Below are 13,994 nucleotides of genomic sequence, written 5' to 3' on the forward strand. Positions count from 1 at the left end.
TTTTTGAAAAATTAAGAAACAATCTAAAAAAAATTCTAGATCTCAAAGTGCTAATGCGAAAAATGTAAAGAATGTATTGCTCCAGAACAAAATTTTCAAAATATTGGGTTTGAAAACCAAAATTTTTAATAGTGCTAAAAATTGGCATATTTCTGGCGATTATGCAAAAATGGTACGAATTTTCGAAAAAATGGAGCCTAAATAACTCCTAGGGGTTGAATCCTTCAAAAAATATCCAGTTAATTTTCGACGGTGGTAAATATTAAAATAACTCCATTTTTCGAATTTCCACCTTCCCGATTTTTTCAATTTCTAGATCTGCAGTTTTTACCGCGTTTAACTTAAATTTTTCCGTTCTCGATTTTTCAACTTTTGAATTTTTGAATTTTTGAATTTCTCAAATTTGTATACCTTTAGTTTTTCAATTTTCAATTTTTCGTTTTTAAAATTATTTAATTTGATTGAGAAAATTACACACTCCTATACTTGTGGATTATGAATCCAGGTTAAGTTTTTACCGTAGACATCCAGATTTTTTTAAAAAAAGGAGCCGAAAATAACTTCTGGAACTTAAACTACAAAAAATGTCTGTTTTCTAAGTTAATTGAAAAATGATCAAAAATTTCTTGGAGGTGTGGGGGAGTATTGAAAAATTAAGATTTTTGAAAAGTTAACGAACAATCTAAAAAAAATACTAGACCTCAAAGTGCTAATACGAAAAATGTAAAGAATTTATTGCTCCAGAACAAAATTTTCAAAATATTGGGTTTGAAAACCAAAATTTTTAATAGTGCTAAAAATTGGCATATTTCTGGCGATTATGCAAAAATGGTACGAATTTTCGAAAAAATGGAGCCTAAATAACTTCTACGGGTTGAATCCTTCAAAAAATATCTAGTTAATTTTCGACGGTGGTAAATATTAAAATAAGTCCATTTTTCGAATTTCTACCTTCCCGATTTTTTCAGTTTCTAGATCTGCAGTTTTTACCGCGTTTAACTTAAATTTTTGAGTTATCGATTTTTCAACTTTTGAATTTTAGAATTTTTGAATTTCTCAAATTTGTATACCTTTAGTTTTTCAATTTTCAATTTTTTGTTTTTAAAATTATTTGATTTGATTGAGAAAATTACACACTCCTATACTTGTGGATTATGGATCCAGGTTAAGTTTTTACCGTAGACACCCAGATTTTTTTAAAAAAAGGAGCTGAAAATAACTTCTGGAACTTAAACTACAAAAAATTTCTGTTTTCTAAGTTGATTGAAAAATGATCAAAAATTTCTTGGAGGTGTGGGGGAGTATTGAAAAATTAAGATTTTTGAAAAATTAACAAACAATCTAAAAAAAATTCTAGATCTCAAAGTGCTAATACGAAAAATGTAAAGAATTTATTGCTCCAGAACAAAATTTTAAAAATATTGGGTTTGAAAACCAAAATTTTTAATAATCCTAAAAATTGGCATATTTCTGGCGATTATGCAAAAATGGTACGAATTTTCGAAAAAATGGAGCCTAAATAACTCCTAGGGGTTGAATCCTTCAAAAAATATCTAGTTAATTTTGGACGGTGGTAAATATTAAAATAACTCCATTTTTCCAATTTCCACCTTCCCGATTTTTTCAGTTTCTAGATCTGCAGTTTTTACCGCGTTTAACTTAAATTTTTCCGTTCTCGATTTTTCAACTTTTGAATTTTAGAATTTTTGAATTTCTCGAACTTGTATACCTTTAGTTTTTCAATTTTCAATTTTTCGTTTTTAAAATTATTTGATTTGATTGAGAAAATTACACACTCCTATACTTGTGGATTATGAATCCAGGTTAAGTTTTTACCGTAGACATCCAGATTTTTTTAAAAAAAGGTGCTGAAAATAACTTCTGGAACTTAAACTACAAAAAATGTCTGTTTTCTAAGTTGATTGAAAAATGATCAAAAATTTCTTAGAGGTGTGGGGGAGTATTGAAAAATTAAGATTTTTGAAAAGTTAACAAACAATCTAAAAAAAATTCTAGATCTCAAAGTGCTAATACGAATAATGTAAAGAATTTATTGCTCCAGAACAAAATTTTCAAAATATTGGGTTTGAAAACCAAAATTTTTAATAGTGCTAAAAATTGGCATATTTCTGGCGATTATGCAAAAATGGTACGAATTTTCGAAAAAATGGAGCCTAAATAACTCCTAGCGGTTGAATCCTTCAAAAAATATCTAGTTAATTTTCGACGGTGGTAAATATTAAAATAACTCCATTTTTCGAATTTCCACCTTCCCGATTTTTTCAGTTTCTAGATCTGCAGTTTTTACCGCGTTTAACTTAAATTTTTGAGTTATCGATTTTTCAACTTTTGAATTTTAGAATTTTTGAATTTCTCAAATTTGTATACCTTTAGTTTTTCAATTTTCAATTTTTCGTTTTTAAAATTATTTCATTTGATTGAGAAAATAACACACTCCTATACTTGTGGATTATGAATCCAGGTTAAGTTTTTACCGTAGACACCCAGATTTTTTTAAAAAAAGGAGCCGAAAATAACTTCTGGAACTTAAACTACAAAAAATGTCTGTTTTCTAAGTTGATTGAAAAATGATCAAAAATTTCTTAGAGGTGTGGGGGAGTATTGAAAAATTAAGATTTTTGAAAAATTAACAAACAATCTAAAAAAAATTCTAGATCTCAAAGTGCTAATACGAAAAATGTAAAGAATTTATTGCTCCAGAACAAAATTTTCAAAATATTGGGTTTGAAAACCAAAATTTTTAATAGAGCTAAAAATTGGCAAATTTCTGGCGATTATGCAAAAATGGTACGAATTTTCGAAAAAATGGAGCCTAAATAACTCCTAGGGGTCGAATCCTTCAAAAAAATATCTAGTTAATTTTCGACGGTGGTAAATATTAAAATAACTCCATTTTTCGAATTTCCACCTTCCCGATTACTACTTAAATACTTACTAAGTATTTTTCAGTTTCTAGATCTGATTTTTCAACTTTTGAATTTTAGAATTTTTGAATTTCTCAAATTTGTATAGCTTTAGTTTTTCAATTTTCAATTTTTCGTTTTTAAAATTATTTGATTTGATTGAGAAAATTACATACTCATACACTTGTGGTTTATGAATCCAGGTTAAGTTTTTATCGTGGACATCCAGATTTTTGAAGAAATAGACCCGAAAATAACTTCTGGGAGTTGAAGTACAAAAAATGTTTTTTAGCAAATTTTCAAGGTGGTTGAAAAACTATCAAAAATTTCATAGGAAACAGTATTGAAAAACTGGGGACTTTGAAAAATTAACAACAAATCTACAAGAAAATTCTGAAATGCAGATCTCAACGCACTAATTCGAAAAATATAAAGAATTTATTGTTCCAGAACAAGATTTTCGAAATACTCGGTTTGGAACCAAATTTTTAATAACCCTAACAATTGGCACATTTCAACTTATGATTCCGCAAAAACGGTAGGAATTTTCGAAGAAATTGAATTGAATTACAAAAAAGTCTTTAGTTGATTTTTGAACGTGGTTGAAAAATGATCAAAAATGTCATAAAAGGGACTATTGAAAAATTGAGGTTCTTGAAAAGGTGGATTCAAAATGGTCGAAATATTCGGTTTGACAACCAATATTTTTTAATAATCTTAAAAATTGACAAATGTACTTGAATTGGAGGTTTAGAAAAAATAGTAGAAATTTGAGAAGAAATGAAGCCTAAAATATCTCTTATTAGGGTTTGAATTCTTCAAAAAAATGTTTTTAGCTAATTTTAGAAAGTGGTCAACTAGTATTTGTTAAGATAAGACTGATTTTGTCAAATAACATACCCTCAATTTCTAGATTTTTAATTTTTCGCTTTTGAAATTATTCGACTTTTCCATTTTTCGAATTTTTAAGTTAAGTTTTACCCTAGACATAAAAATTTTTGAAGAAATGGAACCGAAAATAACTTCTGGGAGTTGAAGTACAAAAAATGTCTAGCAAATTTTCAAGTTGGTGAAAAAGTTTTTGAAAAGTTGACAAATAAATTTACAAAAATTATGAGGTATAGATCTCAACGTGCTAATTCGAAACATATAATGAATTTATTGTGTTAGAACAAGATTTTTGAAATATTTTTTAATAATTCTAAAAATTGACATCCAAAAATGGTAGGAATTTTCGAAGAAATGAAGGGGTTAAATTCTTTAAAAAAAGTCTTTAGCTAATGTTCGAAGATAATCGAAAAATGTCAGTTTTTCGGTTTTATAACCTTCCAATTTCTAGATATTTAATTTTTTCGTTTTTGAAACTATTCGATTTTTCCATTTTTCGATTTTTCAGTTTCTGGATTTTTAGTTTGACTATTTTTTAGTTTCTCGATTTTCCAACTTTTAATTTTACTATTTTCGGATATTCCAAATTTTTATTCCTTCAGTTTTTCGACTCGCTTTTAAAATTTTTAAATTTTTCATAATCAAGATATTTTAATATTTGGTTTTTTAAATTAGTTTATTTCTTAGTTTTACGATTTGCAACATTATTACGATTTAGAATTTTTCAAATGTTCAGTTTTAAATTTATCCGTTTGTCCCCTTCAAAAAAATTAATTACGTCGGAATTTTCGAAAAATTCAAAACCTAGGAGTCATTTTAGGCTTAATGACCCCTAGGTTTTGAATTCTTCAGCTAATTTTTGAAAATTTTTCAGTTCCTGGAGATTTCAATTTTTCGTGTTCGAAATTATTCGATTTTTCCATTTTTCGAATTTCCAATTTCGAGTTTCCTGATTTTTAGTTTTACTATTTTTCGGTTTTTCAGTTCTAGATTTGCAATTTTTACAGCTTTTAAATATTAAAATTTTTTGATTTTTCAAAATTTTTTTTTCTTCAATGTATCAGTTTGCAATTCTTGGTTTTTAAAATTATTTGATTTTATTGAGAAAGCTACAAACGCCTGCACTTGCGGATTATAAATCCGTGTTAAGCTTTTACCGTAGACATCCAGATTTTTTTAAAAAAAGGAGCCGAAAATAACTTCTGGAACTTAAACTACAAAAAATGTCTGTTTTCTAAGTTGATTGAAAAATGATCAAAAATTTCTTAGAGGTGTGGGGGAGTATTGAAAAATTAAGATTTTTGAAAAATTAACAAACAATCTAAAAAAATTCTAGAGCTCAAAGTGCTAACACGAAAAATGTAAAGAATTTATTGCTCCAGAACAAAATTTTCAAAATATTGGGTTTGAAAACCAAAATTTTTAATAGTGCTAAAAATTGGCATATTTCTGGCGATTATGCAAAAATGGTACGAATTTTCGAAAAAATGGAGCCTAAATAACTCCTAGGGGTTGAATCTTTCAAAAAATATCTAGTTAATTTTCGACGGTGGTAAATATTAAAATAACTCCATTTTTCGAATTTCCACTTTCCCGATTTTTTGTTTTACTAAGTATTTTTCAGTTTTTAGATTTTTGAGGAAATAGACCCGAAAATAACTTCTGGGAGTTGAAGTACAAAAAATGTCTTTCAAGGTGGTTGAAAAACTATCAAAAATTTCATATGAAACAGTATTGAAAAACTGAGGACTGAAAAATTGACAACAAATCTGCAAAAAAATCTGAAATGCAGATCTCAACGCGCTAATTCGAGAAATATACATATTTTATTGGTCCCGAACAAGATTTTCGAAATACTCGGTTTAGAACCAAATTTTTAATAACCTTAAAAATTGCCATATTTCAACTGATGATTCCGCAAAATGGTAGGAATTTTCGAAAATGTCTAGCTAATGTTCGAAGGTGGTCGAAAAATGAAAAAAAATTTTTCGACAAAACGAGAGAACTACTTTTTCATATTCTAAGATTGCAAAATAGCTAACTATAGAGACATCAAAATAATGGGTATCAAAACACGTATAAAATTAGTTTGCATAATTTTTGCTTAATTAGACTAATTATTTACAAAATCGCGACCCAACATAATAATCACGTGTAATTATTCAACCACAATGAATTGATCGGAATCAGATTTACATACATTTCGAACCCAACACTCGAAATTTAATAGTCTTCAAACCTCGCAAAAAATTGCACGTTTCCAACAACAATAGATCGAAAACACAATAATTACGCCGTTTTGGAGTTATTTGCGTTGCTTTGAAACGACTTTCCGAGTTTGTTGTCCTGGAACCGCCCCTGGCATTATCATAATCAAGCTCCAGACGGACTAGTAAATCTTTCGACCACAAAAAACGCTAGACCGGTTGCGATTTCGTAAGCTTTGACCCATTTTTTTTTGTCAAAATCAATCCAAAAGTAAACTTGACGTCAATTTCGCTTGTTATTAAAACATTTTTTTATCGCATTCCAGTGTAAATGCGAGTGCGATGTTATCTATAAAACAAAATATCAGACGTCCGGCATATCACGTGATGCAAATATACACAGTATGACAAAAATAGGAGCTGGAGTATGATTTGAAAGACAATGGTTGATAATATTGGAATGTTTTGGCAAATGAGAGAGGTAAAAAATAGCAACAATAAAGTTTGTGTGTGTTTTGCACCAGTTAATAGAAGTATCCTTCTAGCCGCTTTCATTTGTATTAAATATTCCTAGCTTAATTTTGGTGAATGGCGACACGACAAAGACAGCGATAATAGAAAGAGAGTAGAAAATTTTGATGAAGGGGAGTATAGAAATAGAGACACGAAAAGGGTGAAATTTGCGTTTTCGTGGTAAAGGTTAAATCCAAACTTTCCCTCAATCAATATAAGTATAACTACATAAATAGATAGTTTGGGTTTTCAAGACTTTTCCTAATCCGTCGCTTTAAACCTTAAAGTGCACCCCCGAACCCACCTTTCTGGGAAAAACAATGTGCCATCATTTTTTTCGTGATCAATAACAACAACAACACGTTCCTCACCTGGTGGGAGTAATTTCCGCACTCGCACTCACATATTCCAGAAATCCCGGAAATCCTAATCCTTTTCGAAAAATCGCTAAGGTCCACCGCACCACACACCAACTACACTCGCACCGACCATAACGCAAATGAAAGCATGTTCGAACGTACGAACTCCTGAAGGCAAAAGGTGGAAAAGTGGTCAATATGGCCACGCACGGAGCACAAAAGAGCACGCGGAGAGGTCAAACCGCGCCGATTTCGGGGCAACCCTTGCACGGAACCGTCACCACCATTGCGAAAATCGACAATACTACCAATTCCCGTTATCTTGACGGTGTTTGATCCTCTTGATAAAATCCCCTCTACGCGGACCGAGTGAAGGGGAAACCGCGACAGAGAGCGACGAAGAGCGCGATGGGTTAGACAGAGAGGGGAGGACGCCGCACGGGTTTGGTAACGAGTTTATACACGTCACAGCCAGGTAAATTGTTGTTCGGATTGTGGCCATGGGTTTTGGCGCCGATGGGACAATGGGTCGAGCAGGTCAGAAGCAGGTGCCGGAGCAGGTAGGAGACGGCGGATTCGGGAGAGGACGGCTTGGGCATGGTCGTGCGCCAGCTTGATGAAAGAAAATCGATTGAGAGATTTCTCAGAAAAGCGTGCGAGATGCGGAGAATGAGGAAATACGCATGGGCGAAGGATTGCACCACTTACCCATTTATGGGATGTACGGGAACAGGTGATGTTGTGTGACGGGAAAAACGATGGGGGATGTGGGGATTCACAAGGGGTTTGTGGGGTTGGGCGATTGATTTTTCGGGGGCGGCTTTTGCTGTGACGTAATTGTTTTGACGTAAACATGACATCGAGACGCTTTTTATCTTGGCAGGAAGCCTAGATCAATACAGGAGTTCCTAGAGAAAGTCATTACTCTTCTTTTTTATATAATTCAAATTTATCTATCCCGCGATTTGAAAGCGTTTAAAAACTATTATCCTTTTCTTCGGACGTCCTTACCAAATGGAGTGGAAAACAGTTACGAAATCGCCACCAGTACGCCCACTACTAATCCCATTAAGCTGTCCGTCTTAAAATCGTCAAGTTGGTCCGTCTGCTTCAATAGAACCTACACTTTACAACGAATGTTACTTTGTAATCCTCCCGGTGTATCCCTGATTTTATATATGACCGCAATATCTAATCTTTTAACTTAACATAGATGTAATAAAAATGTGCGTTTTCAGGTTTCGTATTTTACTCTTGGGTAAATATGTGTTTGTTACACCTTTAGAAGTTTGAAGTGTAATAAAAATCATTTCATACATGCAATCATTGTTCTATTAATAAATATGTTTTCATTATTTCCATCTATTTGCCTGACACCTTGATACCATTTTTTTCCTGAGAAACTGAAAACCGTCTCATCAAATCCTAAAATGTGGCTACTGTGTCGCAGCGTTGACATACTTGGGTCATACTAACTGTCGCAATAGACGTAAAAGCGTCCGGATAGGTCCAATCGCGCAATGAAGGGGAGGAAACAACATTCGTCGTTCCAAATCGTGGATCTTTGGTTTCAGATTAGTTAAAATTGTCTAATATTTCCATTTCAAACATGTTTTAAGTTTCTTGTTCTGAAAAGAAGACTACACATATTAAAACAAAAAGGCAAAATGTAAGCCCGCCCACCCGCCCTATCTCATTTGTGATGATTTTTTTTATTCAAGAATCAAGGAGGCGGAACTTAACTGCAAAATACTCATTTCTTTACAAGGAATTAGAAACATGTTAATGAGTATCGTGTTGCTCAAAATATACTACGTATATTAAGAAAAAAGGCAAAATATAAATTTTCACTTTTTTGTGTTTCGGTTTCCCAATCTTTCGATTTTTGCTTTCTCGTTTTTCGATTTTTCAATTTTTGATTTATCGGATTTTTTAAGTTTAAATTTTCAATTTTTCGATTTCTATTTCTCGATTTTTCAGTTTTTCAATTTCGATTTCCTTAATTTTTCAATTTGGAATTTTTTTTTGTTGCCTCAAACTTTCCTGTTTGCAATTTTTCGTTTTCGTTTATTTTCTTTATTTTTCCAATTTTCCGATTTTTTAGTGTTTAGAATTTATGTTTTGTTTTTTCAATTTTAATTTTTTGAATTTTTCATTTCTTCGATTTTTCGATTTGGAAATTTTTCAATTTTTATTTTTTTTTTGTTTCTTCCACTGTTAAACTTTGCAAACTTTTCGATTTAAAATTTCTCGAGTTTACAATTTTTAATTTTAAAATTGAAAAATTCGCAATTGAAAAAACAAAAGTATAAAATCCGAACATCCAAAACTCGAAAAATTTTAAGAATAAAGAAAATGAAAAACCGAAACGAAAAATTAAAGAATCGACGAATTGAAAAATCAAAGAACGAAAGTTTGAAGAATTAAACAAAAGAAAAGCGAAACATTGCGATATAAAATCGAGAAAATGAAAATTAAAAAGTGGGGCAAATAAAAAATAAAAATCAAGACCTTGAAAATTTGAAAAACCGAAAAATTTAAAAATTCGGAAGTACAGGAATTGAAAATAGAAAAAATTAAAGTTGCAAAAACAAAAAATTATGAAACCGAAATATTAAAAAATGGAAAAATTAAAAAAATTAAACGTAATGAAAAAACGAAATATTGTGATATCAAAAAATTTTTCGATTTTTCAACTTCTTGATTTTTTCATGTTTCCATTTCGCGATTTTTAAACTTTACGATTTCGATTTCTCGATTTCTCAGTGTTTCAACACTAATTCATCTTTTCGATTTTTCGATTTTCCAATCTTTCGATTTTTTGCTTTCTCGTTTTTCGATTTTTCAATTTTTGATTTATCGGATTTTTTAAGTTTAAATTTTCAATTTTTCGATTTACAATTCTCGATTTCTCAGTTTTTCGATTATCGAGTCTCCAATTTTATAAAATTTAGTTTTTTCAATTTCGATTTCCTTAATTTTTCGATTTGGATTTTTTTTTGTTGCCTCGATGTTACGACATAGAACTCTTCGAGTTTTCATTTTTAAACTTTCCTGTTTGCAATTTTTCGTTTCCGTTTATTTGCTTTATTTTTTCAAATATTCGATTTTTTATTGTTTAGAATTTGTTTTTCTTTTTTCAATTTTAATTTTTTGAATTTTTCATTTCTCCAATTTTTCGATTTGGAAATTTTTCAATTTTTATTTTTTTTTGTTTCTTCCACTGTTAAACTTTGCAATTTTTCAATTTAAAATTTCTCGAGTTTACAATTTTTAATTTTAAAATTGAAAAATTCGCAATTGAAAAAACAAAAGTATAAAATCCGAACATCCAAAACTCGAAAAATTTTAAGAATAAAGAAAATGAAAAACCGAAACGAAAAATTAAAGAATCGACGAATTGAAAAATCAAAGAACGAAAGTTTGAAGAATTAAACAAAAGAAAAGCGAAACATTGCGATATAAAATCGAGAAAATGAAAATTAAAAAGTGGGGCAAATAAAAAATAAAAATCAAGACCTTGAAAATTTGAAAAACCGAAAAATTTAAAAATTCGGAAGTACAGGAATTGAAAATAGAAAAAATTAAAGTTGCAAAAACAAAAAATTATGAAACCGAAATATTAAAAAATGGAAAAATTAAAAAAATTAAACGTAATGAAAAAACGAAATATTGTGATATCAAAAAATTTTTCGATTTTTCAACTTCTTGATTTTTTCATGTTTCCATTTCGCGATTTTTAAACTTTACGATTTCGATTTCTCGATTTCTCAGTGTTTCAACACTAATTCATCTTTTCGATTTTTCGATTTTCCAATCTTTCGATTTTTTGCTTTCTCGTTTTTCGATTTTTCAATTTTTGATTTATCGGATTTTTTAAGTTTAAATTTTCAATTTTTCGATTTACAATTCTCGATTTCTCAGTTTTTCGATTATCGAGTCTCCAATTTTATAAAATTTAGTTTTTTCAATTTCGATTTCCTTAATTTTTCGATTTGGATTTTTTTTTGTTGCCTCGATGTTACGACATAGAACTCTTCGAGTTTTCATTTTTAAACTTTCCTGTTTGCAATTTTTCGTTTCCGTTTATTTGCTTTATTTTTTCAAATATTCGATTTTTTATTGTTTAGAATTTGTTTTTCTTTTTTCAATTTTAATTTTTTGAATTTTTCATTTCTCCAATTTTTCGATTTGGAAATTTTTCAATTTTTATTTTTTTTTGTTTCTTCCACTGTTAAACTTTGCAATTTTTCAATTTAAAATTTCTCGAGTTTACAATTTTTAATTTTAAAATTGAAAAAATCGAAATTGAAAAAACAAAACTCTATAAAATCCGAACATCCAAAACTCGAAAAATTATAAGAATAAAGAAAATGAAAAACCGAAATGAAAAATTGCAGACCAAAAATCAGAGACGAAAGATTAAAGAATCGACGAATTGAAAAATCAAAGAACGAAAGTTTGACGAAGTAAACAAAAGAAAAACGAAAAATTGCGATATAAAATCGAGAAAATGAAAATTAAAAAATGGGGCAAATGAAAAATAAAAATCGAAAATTGTAGTACAGAAAAATTACAAACTTGAAAAACTGCAAATCGAACAACTGAAGAAACGAAAAATTGAAAAACTCGGAAGTGAAGAAACTGAAAATTGAAAAAATTAAAGTTGCAAAAACAAAAAATTATGAAACCGAAATATTAAAAAATGGAAAAATTGTGATATCAAAAAATTCTAAAAAAATTTTTCGATTTTTCGGCTCCTTGATTTTTTCATGTTTCGATTTCGCGATTTTTCGATTTTTCGATTTCGATTTTTCTGTATTTCTCAGTATTTCAGCAATAATTCCTCTTCTCGATTTTTCGATTTTTCAATTTTTGGCTTTATAAATTTTTGGATTTTTCGATTTCGTAGTTTCTCGGTTAACCGATTTTTTAATTTTTCAATTTTTTACCTTTCCGATGTCTCGATTTCTGTTTTTCAAATAGTCAAATTTTCAATGTTTAAGTTTCTTAAAGATTTTTCAATTTTGAGATTTTTCAATAATTTATTTATTCGATTTTTCAAAATTTTGCTACTTTCTATGTTACATTTTTCGATTTTTCAGTTTTTGGATTTTTCGATTTGTTGATGTTTTGATTGCTCGATTTTTTAAGTTTTCAATTTTACGAATTCTTAAATTTTAGATTTTTCACTTTTTTTGTTGTTTCGATTTCTCAGTCTTTCAATTTTTTGCCTTCTCGTTTGGATCCTTCGTTTTCTCAATTTCTTGATTAATCGATTTTTTTATTTTCCAATTTTTCGATTTATCTGTTTAAGGTTTCGATTTTTAAATTTCTAGATTTTTCGACTTTCTGTTTTTTGACTTTTTACTTACCTACTCGATTTTTCAAAAATTTGCGTTGATTTTTGGATGTTTCGAATTTTCGAGTTCTCGCTTTTTCGATTTTTCAGTTATTAGATTTTTCGATTTTTCAGTTCTTCAGTTTTCGATTTCCCAATTTTTCGTCATTTCGACTTTCTATTTTTTTTTTGAGCTTTTACTTACTCGATTTTTCAAAATTTTGCGAGTTTTTAAATTTTACGTTTTTCAACATTTTCATCTATTCGATATTTTAAATTTTGGAGTTTTTAGATTTATTAAATTCCTGATTTTTCAATTTTCCGGCTTTGACAATATTTTGATCTCTCCCTCAAAAACGAAACATCACAAGGATTTAAAAAAATGACGCTAGGAGTCCCTAGCACTTTCGAATTTTTTCCAAACAAGAATACTTAGAACCTCAAGATTGTTTTAAATTTCCAAAAAATGGAAAACCGAAACGAAAAATTGCAGATCAAAAATCAGAGACGAAAAATTAAAGAATCGACGAATTGAAAAATCAAAGAAGGAAAGTTTGAAGAATTAAACAAAAGAAAAACGAAAAATTGCGATATAAAATTGAGAAAATGAAAATTAAAAAATGGGGCAAATGAAAAATAAAAATCAAGACCATGAAAATTTGAAAAACCCAAAAAATTGAAAAATTCGGAAGTACAGGAATTGAAAATTGAAAAAATTAAAGTTGCAAAAACAAAAAATTATTAAACCGAAATATAAAAAAATGGAAAAATTAAAGAAATTAAACGTAATGAAAAAACGAAATATTGTGATATCAAAATATTCTAAAAAATTTTTCGATTTTTCAACTTCTTGATTTTTTTCATGTTTCGATTTCGCGATTTTTAAACTTTTCGATTTCGATTTCTCGATTTCTCAATATTTCCACACTAATTCATCTTTTCGATTTTTCGATTTTCCAATCTTTCGATTTTTTGCTTTCTCGTTTTTCGATTTTTCAATTTTTGATTTATCGAATTTTTTAAGTTTAAATTTTCAATTTTTCGATTTCTAATTCTCGATTTCTCAGTTTTTCGATTATCGAGTCTCCAATTTTATAAAATTTTGTTTTTTCAATTTCGATTTCCTTAATTTTTCGATTTGGAATTTTTTTGTTGCCTCAAAGTTACGACATAGAACTCTTCGAGTTTTTGTTTTTAAACTTTCCTGTTTGCAATTTTTCGTTTCCGTTTATTTTCTTTATTTTTTCAAATATTTGATTTTTTAGTGTATAAAATTTATATTTTTGCTTTTTTCAATTTTAATTTTTTGAATTTTTCATTTCTCCAATTTTTCGATTTGGAAATTTTTCAATTTTAATTTCTTTTTGTTTCTTCCACTGTTAAACTTTGCAAACTTTTCTATTTAAAATTTCTCGAGTTTACAATTTTTAATTTTAAAATTGAAAAAATCGAAATTGAAAAAACAAAACTCTATAAAATCCGAACATTCAAAACTCGAAAAATTTTAAGAATAAAGAAAATGAAAAATCGAAACGAAAAATTGCAGATCAAAAATCAGAGACGAAAAATTAAAGAATCGACGAATTGAAAAATCAAAGAAAGAAAGTTTGAAGGATTAAACAAAAGAAAAACGAAAAATTGCGATATAAAATCGAGAAAATGAAAATTAAAAAATGGGACAAATGAAAAATAAAAATCAAAAATTGTAGTACAGAAAAATAGCAAAATTGACAAACTGCAAATCGAACAACTGAAGAAACGA

General features: G+C 28.8%; 1 protein-coding gene across 2 annotated transcripts in view; it reads right to left on the bottom strand.

Moving 5' to 3' along the window:
* The window catches only part of LOC135127669 (mitogen-activated protein kinase kinase kinase 13-like), an 85,061-nt gene extending 77,529 nt beyond the window's left edge, over positions 1 to 7,532 (bottom strand). Inside the window, exon 1 of one of the 2 annotated variants that reach the window (XM_064054201.1) lies at positions 6,904 to 7,532. The gene's annotated coding sequence lies outside the window, so the exon portion shown is untranslated. The remainder of the gene's footprint in view (positions 1 to 6,903) is intronic. The other variant, XM_064054202.1, reaches the window with a different exon arrangement.
* Between the last annotated feature and the right edge of the window lie 6,462 nt (positions 7,533 to 13,994).

This window comes from Zophobas morio, unplaced genomic scaffold (assembly GCF_036711695.1).
Source record: "Zophobas morio isolate AGI-343-1 ecotype UQ-CSIRO unplaced genomic scaffold, CSIRO_AGI_Zmor_V1 ptg000012l, whole genome shotgun sequence".
In the NCBI taxonomy this organism is placed as follows: Eukaryota; Metazoa; Arthropoda; class Insecta; order Coleoptera; family Tenebrionidae; genus Zophobas; species Zophobas morio.